This window comes from Dama dama, chromosome 19 (genome assembly GCF_033118175.1).
Source record: "Dama dama isolate Ldn47 chromosome 19, ASM3311817v1, whole genome shotgun sequence".
Taxonomy (NCBI): Eukaryota; Metazoa; Chordata; class Mammalia; order Artiodactyla; family Cervidae; genus Dama; species Dama dama.
The window spans coordinates 68,602,478-68,618,179 of NC_083699.1; the positions used below are offsets into that span (position 1 = coordinate 68,602,478).

At 45.3% G+C, this 15,702-nt stretch overlaps 1 long non-coding RNA gene and 2 other non-coding genes across 3 annotated transcripts; 1 reads left to right on the plus strand and 2 right to left on the minus strand.

Moving 5' to 3' along the window:
- Positions 1 to 1,553: 1,553 nt before the first annotated feature.
- Positions 1,554 to 15,406, minus strand: LOC133073608 (uncharacterized). The gene is made up of 3 exons (XR_009697013.1): positions 14,749 to 15,406; positions 2,876 to 2,996; positions 1,554 to 2,598 (listed from the first exon to the last, which is right to left on the minus strand). It is a non-coding gene; the product is annotated as an uncharacterized LOC133073608 (long non-coding RNA).
- On the minus strand, positions 6,744 to 6,850 carry LOC133074355 (U6 spliceosomal RNA). Its single transcript, XR_009697189.1, has one exon. It is a non-coding gene; the product is annotated as a U6 spliceosomal RNA (small nuclear RNA).
- On the plus strand, positions 9,282 to 9,354 carry TRNAG-UCC (transfer RNA glycine (anticodon UCC)). Its single transcript has one exon. It is a non-coding gene; the product is annotated as a tRNA-Gly (tRNA).
- Positions 15,407 to 15,702: the final 296 nt, after the last annotated feature.

Here is a 15,702-nt window from a genome sequence, read left to right on the forward strand (position 1 = left end):
GTCTCAAAGCTCAGTTCAGTTCGGTTCAGTAGCTCAGTCGTGTCCGACTCTTCAAATGTGTGAAGGTCCTGAAAGATAAAGACCAGAGAATTGTCCTAGAGTAAAGGGGAATAAAGACAGATGACAGCCGGGCCTCCCTGGTGGTCCAGGGGTTAAGACTCCACGTTTCCAATGCAGGGGGTGCAGGTTTGATCCCTGGTAGGGGAACTAAGATCCCACGTGCTGCGTGGGGAGGTCATAAACAAAAAAAAACAGAGAGAGACATATGACAGCTAAAGGCAATGTATGATCCTAGACTGGATCCTGGCCCAGGAAAAACATTAGTGAGCCAACTGATGAAATCTGAATAAAGGCTGTAGACTGGTGAATAGTATAGTATCAATGTTAATCTCCTTATTTTCATAATTGTATTATGGCTATAGAACATATATTTTAGAGGAAACTGGATGAAGAGTAAATGAGAACTTTCTACACTGCTTGTAACTTTATAATAATCTTGAAATTGTTTAAAAGTTAAAAGTTAAAAATAAGACCCCTTGTAAGAATAAAGGTAAGCTGCTGCTGCTACTGCTAAGTCACTTCAGTCGTTTCCGACTCTGTGCGACCCTATAGACGGCAGCCCACCAGGCTCCTCTGTCCATGGGATTCTCCAGGCGAGAATACTGGAATGGGTTGCCATTTCCTTCTCCAATGCATGAAAGTGAAAAGTGAAAGTGAAGTCACTCAGTCATGTCTGACTCTTCGAGACCCCATGGACTGAAGCCTACCAGGCTCCTCCGTCCATGGGATTTTCCAGGCAAGAGTACTGGAGTGGGTCGCCATTGCCTCCTCCAAATAACGGTGAGGGATAATTTCAAATATCAAAAATTGCAATAATTCACTATCAGTAGACTGCAAAAAAAACCTAAACGGTGTCCTTCAAGCAGATGAAAATAGTCCTAATTGGATGCTCAGACACGCAGGAAGGAATGAAGAATATGAAAGAGGGTGACTTTTACTGTGGGTAAATCCTACTGACAGCTGACTTCATAAAAAGCAATACAAATTACTGTGGGCTAAAAATAGAATTCAAATATGACAATAATACCATGTAAATTGAGAAGTGTGTGCAGTTAAAAATATTCTAAGATCCAGGCATTGTCTAGAAAGAGGGTGAAGTGCTTAAACAATATTCAGTTCAGTTCAGTTCAGTTGTTCAGTCGTGTCTGATTCTTTGCGACCCCATGAATCGCAGCATGCCAGGCCTCCCTGTCTGTCACCAACTCCCGGAGTTTACCCAAACTCACGTCCATCGAGTCAGTGATGCGATCCAGCCATCTCATCCTCTGTCGTCCCCTTCTCCTCCTGTCCCCAATCCCTCCCAGCATCAGGGTCTTTTCCAATGAGTCAACTCTTTGCATGAGGTGGCTAAAGTACTGGAGTTTCAGCTTCAGCATCAGTCCCTCGAGTGAACACCCAGGACTGATCTCCTTTAGGATGGACTTTGATAAATGAGTGTCACACTTTTAAATCTCCATGGTAACCATGAGTAGAATGTTGGATAATTTCCAGACTGATGGAGAAAATAGAATAATAATTTTAAAATATGCAATCAATCCAAATGAAGAAGAAAATCACATGTAGATAGAAATCACTGGGAGAAGAAAGAATAGATAATGTAATGCAATTCCAAATAATATATAATTCCGAATATGTCAGCACTTACATTAAATCAAAGTGGATTGAAGCTCCAATTAAAAACAAAAAGATTTTCAAACTAGATAAAAATATGTCCAGGCTGACTATACGCTGTTGACAAAAGGTACATAGAAAACAAAAAGATACAGAAGGGCTGAAATTAAAAGGAGAGTAGAAGATATATGATGCAAACACTAATCCAGAGATGACTGGTACAATTGCACTAATTATAAAGGAAGTCAAGTTTAAGGCAAAAAGAGAAAGAATGTTTACTTAAGGAGGCAACACTGGAGGCATTCTCACTGAAGTCAGGAGTAAGATAGTAACTGCACTGGAATGATTGGTCAACATCATTTGATGTGGTTGTTGTTCAGTCGCTCAGTCGTGTCTGACTCTTTGCGACCCCTTGGACTGCAGCACGCCAGGCTTCCCTGTCCTTCACCACCTCCCAGAGCTTCCTCAAACTCATGTCCATTGAGTCGGTGGTGCCATCCAACCATCTCGTCCTCTGTCATCCCCTTCTCCTTCCACCTTCAATCTTTCCCAGCATCAGGGTCTTTTCCAATGAGTTGGCTTTGGCATCAGGTGGTCCAAGTATTGGAGCTTCAGTTTCAGCATCTCATGAGATGAGAGAACAACAAAAAGATAATCACTAGAAGGAAAATAGAAAACATCCCTGTTTGCAGATGATTTTATTGCATACTGTGTGTTTGTTGCTCAGTCATGTCCAATTCTTTGTGACCCCATGGACGGTAGCCAGCCAGGTTCCGGTGTGTATAGAATTGTCCAGGCAAGAATACTAGAGTGGGCTTCCATTTCCTTCTCCAGGGGATCTTCCCAACCCAGGGATCAAACCTGGGTCTCTTACATTGCAGGTAGATTCTTTACCATCTGAGCCACCAGGGAAGCCCTTATTGCATACTAGAAAAATACAAGACTCCGTAAACAAACTACTATAAAAATGAGAGAATTTAGCAAAGATATAAAATTAACATTAAAATACCATAAAATAAATAGCCTTCATATATTCATATAGTAACTAATTAGAACAGAAAATTTCACTTATAGTACAGGCAAAAAAGGAAAAATATCTCAGCATAAAATTTAAAAGAATTGTGTAAAACTTACATGAGAAAAAAATTTTAAATGCTCCTGAAAGACCAATGAAAAAGTGGATTTAACCAATGAAAAGACATACCAGGCTCTCAGATAAGATGACTCAACATCAAAGAAGTTAAATCTTCATCCCCAGAATTCCCAAGTCAATTCATCATTCACAGAATTTTCTTCTAAAATTAGATATAGTTATTCTAAAAGTCCTATAGGAAAAAATAAAGCAGCAAGAATAACTGGTAAAACCATGATGAAAAGAAAGATAAAGTGGGGCCACTAGCCTACAAAATACTAAAACATGCCTTAAAATTTCTGTAACGGAAACAGCCGCACTTGTGGCATGTGGATGGACTTACAAACTAATGTCATACATTAGAAGGTACAAAAGACCCAAGTAATTACGACAGTTACCATTTGACAAAGAATACATGTGAGATCTTTAATTAATGGGGGAAAGATGGGCTTCTTAATAAAATGTGTTGAAACACCCAGATAGCCATTTGCGGAAATTCAAAATCAGATCCTTTTCTCACAAGACACAGTAGAATAAATTCCAAATGGATCAAAGATTTTAATGTAAAAAATGAAACTATTAAACACATCAGAGTGGGGAAAACTTTTCTTTTTTTTTTTTTCCTTTACTTTTTATTTTTTATTTTTTTTATTAGTTGGAGGCTAATTACTTCACAACATTTCAGTGGGTTTTGTCATACATTGATATGAATTAGCCATAGAGGAAAACTTTTCTATCATCCAAAACATAGAGAATAAACCACCCCGGATCTAAGGAGACTTGAGAAACAGAACAGCTAAATGCAACATCTTGATGTTGATTGAATCCTAGCTTGAACAAACCAGCTGTGAAATATATTTTGGGGCAATGGGGAAACTTGATCACAGACCTAGTATTTGAGACAGTAAGGTATTATTATTAATTTTGTTTGTTTAAGCAGAATATTGTCATTTTTTAGAGATGCAAATTAGTGAAGTAATTTGTGGTGAAATAAAGTTTTCAGCAAAAAGTATATTAAAGTGATTTTGGTATATTATCGTAAAAATTCAAAAAGTGTCTGAATGCTTCTAGTTTGGGAAGCTCATGACCTTTTTGTCCTCACCACAGTTAAAAACTAAATTCTAATTTACATTTTGTCATGAAAAATATTCTATAAAATGCCCTCCAAGAGCACCCAAATCACACTCTAACCAGAGATCAAACACAGCCTAATGTGGCTTAGCACTCACGCCGCTGCCCCAAAGGCCAGCCCAGGCAGCTGCCAGGGGTTTCTGCAAAAGGGAAGGAGGAAATAACTTCTCCCAAGGAGGGCGAGTCCCGGAAGTCAGATCGGAGGAGCAGCAAACCAGTGGAACTGTCTGGAAGGTGTCCTGCAGCGGACACGCGCAGAGCTTCCCCCACGCCGCCCTGGGGACAGGGCAGCCCTAGGACGGAGCACTGGGCGCTCAGCGCAGCTCACCACCTCAGCTCTGCAGACGTGAGGATCGGCCATGAGGAAGGCGAAGGCCAGAGAGTCTCTCAGGCCCTGCTGGAGAGCAGCCAGGGTGCCCAGGGACAGGAGGGGTGTTGGGGAGACAGGGGACCCGGCTGGGACAGGCAAGGGCGGGGCATGGGCCCAACCAGGGACATCCCGGCTTGTCACCACAGTTATTTTTTATTCGAAAGCCACAGTGGCTTGGGAGAGCCTGGTCACGCTCCAGGGTTGAAAGTTAGTCCAAGAAAGGGGAGAAGGCTCAGTTCAGTTCAGTTACTCAGTCGTGTCCGACTCTTTGTGACCCCATGAACTGCAGTAAACCAGGCCTCCTTGTCCATCACCAACTCCTGGAGTTTACCCAAACCCATGTCCACTGAGTCGGTGATGCCATCCAACCGTCTCATCCTCTGTCGTCCCCTTCTCCTCCTGCCCTCAATCCTTCCCAGCATCAGGGTCTTTTCCAGTGAGTCAGCTCTTCACATCAGGTGGCCAAAGAACTGGAGTTTCAGCTTCAACATCAGTTCTTCCAGTGAATATTCAGGACTGATCTCTTTAAGGATGGACTGGTTGGATCTCTTTGCTGTCCAAGGGACTCTTAAGAGTCTTCTCCAACACCACAGTTCAAAAGCATCAGTTCTTCAGCGCTCAGCTTTCTTTACGGTCCAACTCTCACATCCATACATGACCACTGGAAAAACCATAGCCTTGACTAGACAGATCTTTGACAGCAAAGTGATGTCTCTGCTTTTTAATACGCTGTCTAGGTTGGTCATAGCTTTTCCTCCAAAGAGCAATCATCTTTTAATTTCATGACTGCAGTCACTGTCCACAGTGACTTTGGAGCCCCCAAAAATAAAGTCTGTTGGTAGGTCCCTGAATAAAACTAAACTTGTAACTTTTACATTGTGTGTTCTCTCAGTTGACACCATGAACAGAGGAGGAGCACCCCTCTGTTTCCCTAAAGTCAGAGGGGTGAAGGTCGCTGGCTCCTGTTTGCAGCCTGAGAACGTCCTGCCGGGTCTGAGAGGGTCCGTGATTTTGTGAGCTGCTTCCTGCTTGCAGGAGTCCCAAAGAAACAAACATGACAATGATTTTGGAAGAGACTTCATGGTTCAGGCCATATTCTTTCTTCCCAAGAAGCAAGTGTTTCCATCCTTTTATTCCGCCTGCACCCCGTATCCTGCCCTGACTTCACTCTTGGCACTGGCGGGAGGGGGATGCGACACGGCCCCTGCCTCCCAGATGCTCAGCGGATGGACACTGTGACCTTTAACACGGGTGCCAGGTGGGTGACTGGGGGCACACACAGGCGCCCTGGAGCCCGGACAGGGCCTTGGGTCATGGAAGGATGACTGGGATGGCATCGCTGAAGGGGCCAAGGTTGGTGCAGGTGCATTTGAGGGGCTGGTGAAGCCGGCACACGGGAGGCTGCGAGTCAGTGGGCCGGGAGGGTGGCAGCTGTTGAAGGAACTTTCCAGAACCTTAAGCTAAGTACTAAGCACTTCAGGCGTATTAACTCACTTAATCCCACAGTACCCCACGAGCTGGGTCATAGCTTCATCCCCATTTTACAGATAAGGAAACAGACCTACAGAGCTTGAGTTCCCTGGTTGATCAGAAGCATAGGAGGCTGAGAACTTGCGGTTGGCACCTGAAGTGGGGGCTGTCTTATGAGCCTGAACCCCCATTAACCTGCAGAATCTGACGCTAATTCCAGGTGCGGGTGCGTGCTGAGTCGCTTCAGTCGTGTCTGACACTTTGTGACCCCCTGGGCTGTAGCCCCGCCAGGCTCCTCTGTCCATGGGATTTTCCAGGCAAGTATACTGGAGTGGGTTGCCGTGCCCTCCTCCAGGGGATCTTCCCGATCAAAACCTGCATCTGTCTCCTGCACTGGCAGCTGAGTTCTTCACCACGAGTGCCATCTGGGAAGCCCAACTCCAGGCATATAGCATCAGAATTTAATTGAATCGCTGGACAACAGGTTAATGTCTGCAGAGAACCGGAGAATTGGTCGGCACCGGGTGAAAAAAGTAAACCTCCCACTGCCTTTGCATGGGCAAACGAGCAGAGGTCAGGCACCCAAGGGCACATGTGGTCAGCAGACAAGCTTTGAGCCACAGCCTGGCCTGTCACTCCGTGCTGCGGGACACACGGCTGGGCCACTGGTGGTTCTCTGCACACGGCCTGCTCGCACAGCAACAGACCACGGCCCGGAGACTCCTTGGGGAGCAGAGATTGTTTCTGGGAGTGGGGCCGAAGAGTCCCCTACCCCCTCAAACCTGCCTTTTTGGGGTAGCCATCTAGGAGGCTGAACCCACTTACTCCTTCCTCACGTCATCTGTTGTAGGGGAAGACAGACTTTTTAAGACACTAGATATTAAATGTCTTAGGTTTTCCGGGCCAAGAGACAAAAATGCAGGATATTGCATAGGATTTTTTTTTTTTTTCTTTTTTTTTTCTTTTTTTTAAAATATGGAACGCTTCACGAATTTGCGTGTCATCCTTGCGCAGGGGCCATGCTAATCTTCTCTGTATCGTTCCAACTTTAGTATATGTGCTGCCGAAGCGAGCACTGCATAGGATTTATATATACAAAATAAAAGAAAAAACTTCATTGGCGAAAGTAAAATATAGTAATAATTATAACTTTCTGGTACTAGAGGTCTAGCAATGAGAATAATTTGAATCCTTAGGGGGGATAATGTTTCACTTAATTGAAGTTCAAAGCTAGATTTATCAAGATAAATTGCACATGTTTATCTGTTAATGCTGATTTGTAATGAAATTTTACATATCTCATCTTTGGAAGTGTCTTCCCATGGACAGGTACCTCCCCACGCTGGTATCGGTTCATGAGCACAGGATTTTTAACTGAGCATATTTATCACTTGAAAGACATTTGTAGAATTCTATTACATTTTTCTCTTGATGTTTGCGTTTTAGCAGATTAATCACTTCAACTGAAGGTTGTGTGGAAACTCCTTAGTTGCAGTTAAATGGATCTTGAAATGTGGCTCATTTCACATTTCTTTGGGAAATTTCAAAGCTTGAAATTTGACGTTTCTTTGGGATTTACATCAAGGTCTAAAAACGGCTGGTGGAGCTGCTGTTTGAACTCAGATAATATAGATTCCCCCTGGAGGAGGGCATGGCAACCCATTCCAGTATTTCTGCATGGAGAATCCCAAGGACAGAGGAGGCTGGCGGGCTACAGTCTGTGGGGTCCCGAAGAGTCAGACACGACTAAAGCGACTTAGCACGCACTCACTGCTAATGTGTGTGGGACTGGAACTCTGGCTTTGTGTTTCAACTTTTGACATGTTAATATTAGCTGTGATCTCAGTAATGTTAGTTTTTCTTGAAATGACTTTACCATAGTGTGAATTCCACATTTAAGCACTGTTTTCCCTTCTGATTTTAGACAGAATTAATTGATATATTATCAAATCTGAAGCAAAGGCTAATTTCCAAAGCTGTTTAGCATTTGACAGTGATGGCTGAGGGTAGTTCTTCTTATTCAGAACAATTTCAGTCATGGTCCTGAGCTCAAAAATGGAAATAATGGAGACTCAGACATAGAAAATGGACTTGTAGACACAGTGGGGGAAGGAGAGGGTGGGTCGAATTGAGAAAGTAGTATTGGCACATATATACTATCATGTTTAAAATGCAAGGCAGGTGGGAGGCCACTGTATGGCACAGGGAGCCCAACCTGGTGCTTTCCGACAACCTACATGAATGGGAAAGCTGAGCGCCAAAGAACTGAGGCTTTTGAACTGTGGTGTTGGAGAAGACTCCTGCGAGTCCCTTGGACTGCAAGGAGATCCAACCAGTCCATCCTAAAGGAGACCAGTCCTGAATATTCATTGGAAGGACTGATGTTGAAGCTGAAACTCCAATACTTTGGCCACCTGATGCAAAGAGTTGACTCACTGGAAAAGAGACCCTGATGCTGGGAAAGATTGAGGGCAGGAGGAGAAGGGGACGACAGAGGATGAGATGGTTGGATGGCATCACCGACTCGATGGACATGAGTGTGAGCAAACTCTGGGAGTTGGTGATGGACAGGGAAGCCTGGCGTGCTGCAGTCCAAGGGGTCACAAAGAGTCAGACACAACTGAGCAACTGAACAGAACTGAACTGAGATGAATGGGATAGGGGAAGGGATGAGGGACGGATATATGTTTAATTATGGCTGATTCACAATACTGTACCACAGAAACCAGGACAACATTGTAAAGCAATTTTCCTCCAATTTAAAAATAAACTTTAAAAAATAAAATCTTTTAAAAAATTGAAATAAACTTCACGACTACTAAGCCATCGAGAGACTGTGTTATAGGCCAGGTCAGGATTTTCAGCTACTATTTCTAACAAAAATTCATCGAACTGTTGACAGGTAAGTCCACAGCAGCAACTAAAGTTCACAGTTCATAATACTGGTTCAGTAACACATGATTCAACTATATTCCACATAATTTCTGTTGATTTAAATTCTACAATGGGTAATCCTAAGGTTTAAACACCCTATATTATCACAAGCTTCCCAAGTTTGTCCTTTTAAGGCTTTTTCCACTTCATGTATTTTTTTTCACCATCAATTATAACACATCTTAGCAGATTCCACTTCAGGTTGTTGTACTGAATTAGTTTTCTCAACTTTGAAAATATTTTTGCCTGTAGTTGCTACACACAGGTTGTTGTTCAGTCGCTCAGTCATGTCTGACTCTTTGCAACCCCATGGACTGCAGCCTATCAGGCTTCCCTGTCCTTCACTATCTCCCGGAGTTTGCTCAAACTCACGTCCATTGAGTCAATGATGCCACTAACAAAGACTAATTCTTCAGTTATTTCCAACTTGGCACAGACTCTTCAAATAAACTAATGAATGTCAACTCTTGTAATAAGAGTCGGGGAAAACACTCAAAACCATTTGCTTTTCTAATTGACTGTTGACGTTGTTCCTATCTCAACACTTTGAGCAACTGTCATCACTGAGAGACTTCCCTGGTGGTCCAGTGGCTAGGACTCTGCACTTCCAATGCAGGGGGCCTGGGTTTGAATCCTGGTTGGGGAACTAGATCCCACATACTGCAACTAAGATCACGGTGCAGCCAAGTAACTCAGGTGTTCTGTCTTGTTTTGTTTTTAGACGGTTATCATTGAATGGCTGGTAGTTCCAGACAAGCTTAATTTCTCCAATGATGTTTCTCCAGCCGCTGAATCAAACCTGACTGAATTAACCCACCATAGGTAACTGGCTTTCCTAGACTGGCTAACATACACCAGTCAGAAACTTACTCTGGTTGCAGCCTCATTTTCATTTTTTACTTCTGTGGAGAAAGTCTGTGATTAGATATTCAATTTAAAATTTTCTAACTTTTCTGACCATCCATTGCTTTCTTGTGAGTTAGAAGTAGTTTGATGGATAACATAGTAGTCTACCAGTAGTTTACCTGGAAATGCCAACATAGATTGTATTCTTTGTAATGTGACAGCTTCCATATTGTTGTATGTTGTCACCCAACTCAGGAGGGAAATAACCCATACTCCACCATGCCTTAAAAGCAGTGACATTCGAAAGCCACTCTGTTTTGACATGATGGCTGGTTTGACATTGGTAATAAAAAATAAGCGTGTGACACAGTACCCCACGCAGCACTGAAAACACTTGTCGACTCACTACTCACTGCCCCCGCAGGCCACCAAGCAGCCGCTGAAACGCCCGTGCCACGCAAGCTCACTGTGGCAACTCAGCACTCAGGCCTCCAAACAAGAAGCAACCACAGGGAATGTGCACATTTTAAAACATGGTGGTGTTTCAGTAAGACTTCATGTATGGGTACTGGAATTTAAATTTCATGTAATTTTCACATCATGAAATTCTTATTTGTTTGATGTTTTTCAACCACTTAAAATGGAAAAACCATCCTTAACTGGGTGGGTCATACCAGAGCAGAAATTGTTAGTGGCTCATCTGTGACCCCCATGGACTAGTCGCTCACCATGCTCCTCTGTCCATGGAACCCTCTAGGCAAAAGTACTGGGGTGGGTCACCATTCCCTTCTCCAGGGGATCTTCCTGACCGAGGAATTGAACCTGGGTCTCTTGCATTGCAGGTAGATTCTTTATTGTCTGGGCCACCAGGGTTGATTTCCTTTAGGATGGGCTGGTTGGATCTCCTTGCAGCCCAAGGGACTCTCAGGAGTCTTCTCCAACACCCCAGTTCGAAGGCCTCAGTTCTTCGGTGCTACATTGATATTAAATTAGCCCCACCAGGAGCTCCACTTCTGGCGATCACAGCAGCTGGAGGGGTTGTCCAGCTGCAGGCTGTGTTACGTGATCCCAAGAGTCAAGGTCAGTGTGGTGAGCTGGCCAGAACACGGCCTGTAAGCTGAAGGCTGTCCCGGATCAGGCGTGGCATTTTCAACAAGCTGCTTCAACTCTCCGCTTTTCTCCAGTGTGACGTGTGAGGCCGGCAGGCCTTGTTCATGTGCAGGTTCTGAGGAGGTCTGGGCCGGGCCTGAGAGTCTGCATTTCTAACAGGCAGAACGGGTTATGCTGACGCTGCCGGTCCCCCAGACGCCGCCAGGTGGCGAGGGCTACATGACCTCAATCCCCTCGGAAGCCCTAAAACATTCCAGTGCTCAAGGCAGGCATGAGTCTGTTACTTTTTGGAATATACAGGTCCCCTGGTGGCTCAGTGATCAAGAATCCGCCTGCAGTGCAGGAAGACCTGGGTTTGATCCCTGGGTCAGGAAGATCCCCTGGAGGAGGGCATGACAACCCACTCCAGTACTGTTGCCTGGAGACTCCCATGGACAGAGGAGCCTGGCGGGCTGCAGGCCATGGGGTGGCAAAGAGTCAGTTGCAACTGAGCGACTAACACTGTAATAGCTTACGGAAAAACTCAAACCAAGTTTTTCGAAATGTTTGAAGTTTAGTGGTAAGATCACGAGGAACTCGTCTCCCGAAAGCATTTTCTCTACCTTAAGGGAACATTAAAATCCCATCATTAGATCCATCATGAGCTCCATCCAGTCGTAACCATAGGCTCTGATGAGGTAACGTTGGCCACGTACGTATATTCTAACTAGAAGGAAAGTCTGCCCTTGCGCTGCTCTGAGGGAGGGAGTATGCCCTAGGAATGCAGGGCATCAGAGGAATACAGAGTGAAGGGGGTCACAGTACGGGCCCCCTAAGCTGGCGGAGGCAGAGTCCTCAAAAACATTAATAAAGTAAGAATAAAAACAAAAAAACCAGCAGCAGTCAGCCACCCAATGCCTTTAAAACGTAGGTTATAACTAAGTTCTGAAAGCTTCCCCAGTGAAGTTGCTGTTTATGAACGTGGGACCCAATTTCTTCCTTCTCCTCTTTTCTCCCTGATCTAAGTCAAATCACTGACGGCTAAACATGTGAGATATGCCTTCAAGTGGGAAAAGGGACAAGGGGAAAAAGGCCACTAGATATGTGACGTACAGGCCGAATAATAGTGCTTGGTAAAAAATGTGTCCTTTGTATATAGTCAGGCCTCCCAAAAGCTTCCTTTATAGACAAAAATCCTTCCTAAAATATTTAAATATCATACCTTGTATCAGAGCAGGCTACAAAACATACAACCTTCAAATTCTCAAGTAGATGTAGGTACTGTGCAGTAGCAAAATCAAGTAGGAAAGAAATGTTAACGTCCAGTTACAGACTCCAGAAATAAATAATCCTATTTAGACATTCACAGAGAACACTATTCACCTAGTTTCCCACAGGGCGCTTGTCAAATTTATATAGACGTGGACTCATTCATGCTGTGGACTCAAGCTGTCTAGTTATAAATCATATTGATTGAGCACCTCCTATATTGTGCTAAGATTCTTAGGTAGATTATCTCAGTGATGCTTGTCTAAGATCCCAGGCTGCATACTACAGCTACTTTCATTTTTTAAAACAGTGAGGTTTAGAGAAGTAGAGCAACTTGCCGAGCATTAAGAGCAAGGATGTGAATCCAAATCTTGTCGCCACTGCGCTTCTCAAAGGCCTGTCACTCAGACCAGGCGGCTGGTGCCCTGGAGAACCCACCACCGGTCCTGCCAAGACGGCGCGAGGCTGAGCACGGCCCGGACTCACCCCTGGGAAACCACCTCAGCACACCCCCTTCGCACAAGGGACCTGAGAGCTTCCGCCAGGATGTCAGGCCACCCCCCTGTCCAAATGGGGAGGGGACAGGGAACCAAGTTTTATATACTTAACGGAAGTCTGCTGTTTCCTGACTTTCTCCGAGGCTTACTCATCATATTTTATAATGCAGGCTAAGTGGTGACTTTTAATTACTCATTGACACATATTTAATTGTATAAACTCCAGTAATGAAACTATTTTTAAATGGTCTTCAATTCAGACTCCTGTTGGGTTAGCCTCATGCATCTTCAGGTCATCCTGTAAAGACACCTTAGAAAGACAGACCCAGGCCCCACCTCCAACTCTCTGACTCAAATATACTGGGGCTGTGATCAACACAGGTGGTAAAGAACCCACCTGCTAAAGCAGGAGATCTAAGAGACATAGGTTCGATCCCTGGGTCAGAAAGATCCCTTGGAGGAGGGCATGGCAACGTTCTTGCCTGGAGAACACCATGGACAGAGGAGCCTGGCGGGCCACGGTCTGTGGGATCACAGAGTCAGACACGACTGAGCAACTTGGCATGCATGCACGCACAGGTGAGTAGTCAGATGTGCAGCCGGGATTAAAAGCTCCTGTTTTAAGCTGATGAGCAGGGATTTAGCAGTTTGATTAAGATCACCTAGGGTTCACCAGAATCAGTTTTCCCCCTACATCTTGCTTACAGATTTGCTGGACAATTCCTGAAGTCAGCTCCTTCCCCAAGCTCAGGGTCCTGGGCCGTGTCACTGGTTCTACAGACGGGGCTGGCCTGTGATGTACACGGAACAGAAACTTTCTCCTTGGGGTTGCTGTTTCACAACACTATGCCTCAGATCTTTAACAACACAACCAACCATGGGACACCATCATGTCACCTCCGTGTCCAAGGAGGTGACGCGCCCCGCCCTTGCCAAGCCAGCTACTGCGTTCCCAGAGAGCAGTGAGTCAAGAGGGACTGACTCACCAGCTGAGCTCCACCTTCACCAACTCCACCCTCTCCTGGGGAAGCCGTCCCTTCCTGGCAGACCTCCCTGCGGCTCGGCCGTCTCCTCCCTTCCCTGGGCAGCAAGGCCCCAGCTGCTCGGCCGGCTTCCCTGGCCCTGCCCGGGGAGGACCGGCCACGCGCCTGGAGCCTGCCCCTCTCTCCTCCCTTTGGCTCCGAATCCTCCCCTTTGACGGCAGCTTTAGCTGAACTACTGAGGCAATGATAGGATATGAGTTAACGAGTCAATACTGGGAGTAGAATCTACAAGAATGGAAAACCATAAAAGAAAAAAAAAATTCAAAAGTAACAATTTTTGAAATTTAACAGTAAACATAATTAACTATGGTCTTTTAAGATAAACATGTATGTAATTCCTACAAAAGAGCCAGACCTGACTGAGCGACCCCACTTTCACTTTTCAGTTCCTACGCAGCCTTCCCACGTGTTGCAGTCTGAAAACTCCCGTGTCTGTCTGTATCTGAGCAAGTGGCTGGCCACGCCGACGCCACACAAGGGCACCGCCTTTGCCAAGAGTGGGGATGCACTCTGCTGGCTCATCTCCCGCATCCTTCACTGGGAACTTCGCCACCCGTTTTTTCTGCCCCACATTTAAAATGCGCTTTACTCCCCAACCAGACTTCTACTCCTGGACTCCGCTTCCCCAGCACCCACTTGAGACTGGACTATGACAACCAGTTAAGGCCCAAGGAAGCGAGCTGAAGGCTCGTCCTTACCCCTTGGAAGCAGCGTCCCCAAGTTCTGCTGCAGGTGGCAGTTAGTTCATGACATGCCAAGACTGAAACATACAGATTATTCCAACCCTTGTTTTTAATAAAAATGTCATATCCTCAAGGTGTGAAGTCGTTAAGCTGTGCCTCTTTGCAACCCCACAGACTGTAGTACACCAGACTTCCCTGTCCTTCACTATCTCCCCGAGTTTGCTCAAACTCATGTTCATTGAGTCGGTGATGCCATCAGACCATCTCATCCTCTGTCATGTAAAGAACAAAACCTCTGTGTTTTCAGGCAATGAAGCAGATACTGAAACCTGTGGGGTTCTACCTAGTTCTTTGGCACGTATTTAAATCGCTGTGTTTTAGTTGGAGAAAAACTTTTTTCTCTTTGAAGATTTCAGGTAATAAACCGGAAAATCATTGATGACAAACACCTCCGGGCCCTTCTGTGTTGAGGTGAATGTTATCCCTACAGGTGATGATGGAAGAACACCTGGGCCCTTCCATCATGTTTTCCTGTGAAAGGGTGAAACTGGGGATCTTGACTGTACATGACGCCCGAGAGAAAGACAGACGCACCAACCGATGGGCCACTTACCGTCTGAGCGAATCTTCTACAAAGTATGATGGGTGCTTTACGCACAGGGGCAGGCAGACATGACTAGTAGAGGGTGACAGCCCAGGTGATACCCACATGACGGTTCTCGGGGGACACACAGGCCACGTGCCGATGTCACGAGGGGTGATGAAGAATGGAACAGGCTGTCTTCCTAGGGCTTTCTTGTTCTTTGTACTAGAAATCACCTGAGGTATGTTTTTACCCGAGGAAACAAGTCTAGGGGAGGAGATCTGTGGTTAAGAAAATGCGATCATCTACTCTGCTCCTCCCCAACACCAAGAGCGTCCCAACGTGCAGACATCCCAAGCAGGAGTCTGAGAACCCGAATACAGTCTCAGTATGCCAAAGTCAGTTATCCTCCCAACCCTAATCTTAAAAAAAATTTCACACTTTTTTTTTTTCCAATACATGGCAAGAAGACCAAGTTCTCTATCTGAAATGAATCATCTGACCTATTAGCTTTGGCCACACGACAAAAATGGACATAAAAATGAGAAATGTGGGATGGGAGGTTCAAGAAGGAGGGGACGTGTGTACACTTATGGCTGATGAATGTTGATGTATGGCGTAAACCAACACAGTACTGTAAAGCAATTACCCTTCACTTAGAGGTACCTTTTAAAAGGAGTACTGAACTCATACTCTTTTTCGGCTGAGCAGGGCAGCAGGTGGGATCCCAACCAGGGCCCGAATGCAGGCATCGGGAGCCTCGAGTCTTAACCACTGGACCACACGGGAAGTCCCTGAACTCGTGTTCTGAGAGCTAGCAAGGGCAGGCCACGAGAAAACTGGGGGACCGACAGGAAAGGTAGCATTTGCTCTGTCCGCATTGTATTTCCTTATTATAACTTACTGTAATTGAGTTTAACAACACAGGAGCTGAAAAGAGGGTGATGCGGCAAACGCAGTGGTCGTCTTGCTGGCCTTAGAGGA